The sequence below is a fragment of the Megachile rotundata genome, unplaced genomic scaffold (assembly GCF_050947335.1).
Source record: "Megachile rotundata isolate GNS110a unplaced genomic scaffold, iyMegRotu1 scaffold1365, whole genome shotgun sequence".
Lineage (NCBI taxonomy): Eukaryota > Metazoa > Arthropoda > Insecta > Hymenoptera > Megachilidae > Megachile > Megachile rotundata.
This window is the reverse complement of record NW_027474661.1, coordinates 22,501-27,048: the sequence shown is the minus strand read 5'-3', so window position 1 is coordinate 27,048 and position 4,548 is coordinate 22,501.

Sequence of the window (4,548 nt, the reverse complement as noted above, 5' to 3'; positions counted from 1 at the left end):
TATAATTAATTTGATCTCTCCAACACTTTTATTAGGGGCCTTTCTCCTCAAATCGTAATGTTCCACTGTAACATCGTGGACATAGATACTGAGGATAGACCACGGAGAGATCATATATTTCTGACACTTCTTGTATTAGAAACTTTGCGTTTCGTTGCTTTCGCAGATGTTCGTCGTCCACATCTTGTTGTGCGAGTCGCATATCTCAACCTTCGTTCTTTAATTCTCACAAAGTTGTACGAAGTCGCGAAATAAACATGTATCTCGCATTCGTACGAGAGGTGTCTGGCCTTCCTCAGAACACCTCTCTCTTTATTAGTACGATCTAAGTATATATCTCGTGTGTCTCGTGCCGAAGTCCAGAAAAATTTCTATAAACTTTGCCTTTTTTCCATACGGCAGACACATTTTTGCTTAGGACACCTCTATTTTGCTTTGCAAAATTTTATATAACTTTATTTTGGGGACGTAATCTTAGCATGTATTATTCGATGTATTTTAACATCAGTTACTTCTCGTCATTCGCCACAGTTCTGCTTTTTACCACACTTTGGGTCCTTTTCAACCCGCGGTAACATTTGGCGGAGAGCGACGCTGCCCCATCGTCCGGCATGTTCGGACCGTCGTCTCCCATATAGATACCGAACGGCCGTCCAAATGGTCGGCGACGCCGGCTCTTACGCACTGAACCTTATAGTGAAAAAGTGCGATTTTTGCTCAACTTTTCAAAAGTCGATTTTTACTTTAAAAATTTTACGAACTTCCCAACTTACGTTGTCGTTCGTCATATTTCCATGCACCACCAATTGCCATTTCATATCATTTCTCATGGTACGAAAGTATCGAAGTAAAAATACTTAGTCTTTCGTACGAGAGAAATTTTGCCTTAGGACACCTTCACAGTTCGTGTAAAATTTCATTAATTTTACTTTGAACATAATTCTAGTTTATGTCAGATCGATGCATTTTAGCAACGATTATTCGTACTTGCCAAAGTTCCGCTTATACGTATATTGGGTCTGTTTGACCCGCGGTAACTTATGGCGGAGAACGACGCTGCCCCATCGTCCGGTATGTTCGGACCGTCGTCTCCCATATAGATACCGAACGGCCGTCCAAATGGTCGGCGACGCCGGCTCTTACGCACTGAACCTTATAGTGAAAAAGTGCGATTTTTACTCAACTTTTCAAAAGTCGATTTTTACTTTAAAAATTTTACGAACTTCCCAACTTACGTTGTCGTTCGTCATATTTCCATGCACCACCAATTGTCATTTCATATCATTTCTCATGGTACGAAAGTATCGAAGTAAAAATACTTAGTCTTTCGTACGAGAGAAATTTTGCCTTAGGACACCTTCAGTTCGTGTAAAATTTCATTAATTTTACTTTGAACATAATTCTAGTTTATGTCAGATCGATGCATTTTAGCAACGATTATTCGTACTTGCCAAAGTTCCGCTTATACGTATATTGGGTCTTTTTGACCCGCGGTAACTTTTGGCGGAGAACGACGCTGCCCCATCGTCCGGTATGTTCGGACCGTCGTCTCCCATATAGATACCGAACGGCCGGCCGGATGGTCGGCGACGCCGGCCGTTACGCACGGGCGCTTACGATGCTAACGCGCGATCCGAACGTGCCAATTCGAGAGTGCGGTAAAACTTAGCGTGAAAAAATCGATTTTCCAAAAAGTTGTAAAACACGTTTAAAATGATGATAAATGAATTCGTGTATAAAAAATTTTTTTTTTCGGTAGAAATTGAGAAAAAACCGCTCCGCATAGTCGGTTCGGTGAAACGATGACTGATAACCCATTAAAATAATGATCAGACCTGTTAGAGCATTGTATTCTTAGTACTCCTATATGGTTTTGGTACGTTCGGATTCATAAATGAGGAAGTTATTAATAATAAATCGTTCCGCATAGTCGGTTCGGTGAAACAATGACTGATAACCCATTAAAATAATGATCAGACCTGTTAGAGCATTGTATTCTTAATACTCCTATATGGTTTTGGCACGTTCGGATTCATAAATGAGGATGTTATTAATAAGAAATCGCTCCGCATAGTCGGTTCGGTGAAACAATGACTGATAACCCATTAAAATAATGATCAGACCTGTTAGAGCATTGTATTCTTAGTACTCCTATATGGTTTTGGCACGTTCGGATTCATAAATGAGGAAGTTATTAATAATAAATCGTTCCGCATAGTCGGTTCAGCGGTGAGTTCGTGCACGACTAAGTCCCACCGGCATAGTCGGTTCGGTCAAACTATGACTGACAACCCATTCCAAAAACGATTGGACTCGTTAGAGCAGTGTACTCTTAGTACTCCTATATGGTTTTGGCACGTTCGGATTCATAAATGAGGATGTTATTAATAAGAAATCGCTCCGCATAGTCGGTTCGGTGAAACAATGACTGATAACCCATTAAAATAATGATCAGACCTGTTAGAGCATTGTATTCTTAATACTCCTATATGGTTTTGGCACGTTCGGATTCATAAATGAGGATGTTATTAATAATAAATCGTTCCGCATAGTCGGTTCAGCGGTGAGTTCGTGCACGACTAAGTCCCACCGGCATAGTCGGTTCGGTCAAACTATGACTGACAACCCATTCCAAAAACGATTGGACTCGTTAGAGCAGTGTACTCTTAGTACTCCTATATGGTTTTGGCACGTTCGGATTCATAAATGAGGATGTTATTAATAAGAAATCGCTCCGCATAGTCGGTTCGGTGAAACAATGACTGATAACCCATTAAAATAATGATCAGACCTGTTAGAGCATTGTATTCTTAATACTCCTATATGGTTTTGGCACGTTCGGATTCATAAATGAGGATGTTATTAATAATAAATCGTTCCGCATAGTCGGTTCAGCGGTGAGTTCGTGCACGACTAAGTCCCACCGGCATAGTCGGTTCGGTCAAACTATGACTGACAACCCATTCCAAAAACGATTGGACTCGTTAGAGCAGTGTATTCTTAGTACTCCTATATGGTTTTGGTACGTTCGGATTCATAAATGAGGAAGTTATTAATAATAAATCGTTCCGCATAGTCGGTTCAGCGGTGAGTTCGTGCACGACTAAGTCCCACCGGCATAGTCGGTTCGGTCAAACTATGACTGACAACCCATTCCAAAAACGATTGGACTCGTTAGAGCAGTGTACTCTTAGTACTCCTATATGGTTTTGGCACGTTCGGATTCATAAATGAGGATGTTATTAATAAGAAATCGCTCCGCATAGTCGGTTCGGTGAAACAATGACTGATAACCCATTAAAATAATGATCAGACCTGTTAGAGCATTGTATTCTTAATACTCCTATATGGTTTTGGCACGTTCGGATTCATAAATGAGGATGTTATTAATAATAAATCGTTCCGCATAGTCGGTTCAGCGGTGAGTTCGTGCACGACTAAGTCCCACCGGCATAGTCGGTTCGGTCAAACTATGACTGACAACCCATTCCAAAAACGATTGGACTCGTTAGAGCAGTGTATTCTTAGTACTCCTATATGGTTTTGGTACGTTCGGATTCATAAATGAGGAAGTTATTAATAATAAATCGTTCCGCATAGTCGGTTCAGCGGTGAGTTCGTGCACGACTAAGTCCCACCGGCATAGTCGGTTCGGTCAAACTATGACTGACAACCCATTCCAAAAACGATTGGACTCGTTAGAGCAGTGTACTCTTAGTACTCCTATATGGTTTTGGCACGTTCGGATTCATAAATGAGGATGTTATTAATAAGAAATCGCTCCGCATAGTCGGTTCGGTGAAACAATGACTGATAACCCATTAAAATAATGATCAGACCTGTTAGAGCATTGTATTCTTAATACTCCTATATGGTTTTGGCACGTTCGGATTCATAAATGAGGATGTTATTAATAATAAATCGTTCCGCATAGTCGGTTCAGCGGTGAGTTCGTGCACGACTAAGTCCCACCGGCATAGTCGGTTCGGTCAAACTATGACTGACAACCCATTCCAAAAACGATTGGACTCGTTAGAGCAGTGTATTCTTAGTACTCCTATATGGTTTTGGTACGTTCGGATTCATAAATGAGGAAGTTATTAATAATAAATCGTTCCGCATAGTCGGTTCAGCGGTGAGTTCGTGCACGACTAAGTCCCACCGGCATAGTCGGTTCGGTCAAACTATGACTGACAACCCATTCCAAAAACGATTGGACTCGTTAGAGCAGTGTACTCTTAGTACTCCTATATGGTTTTGGCACGTTCGGATTCATAAATGAGGATGTTATTAATAAGAAATCGCTCCGCATAGTCGGTTCGGTGAAACAATGACTGATAACCCATTAAAATAATGATCAGACCTGTTAGAGCATTGTATTCTTAATACTCCTATATGGTTTTGGCACGTTCGGATTCATAAATGAGGATGTTATTAATAATAAATCGTTCCGCATAGTCGGTTCAGCGGTGAGTTCGTGCACGACTAAGTCCCACCGGCATAGTCGGTTCGGTCAAACTATGACTGACAACCCATTCCAAAAACGAT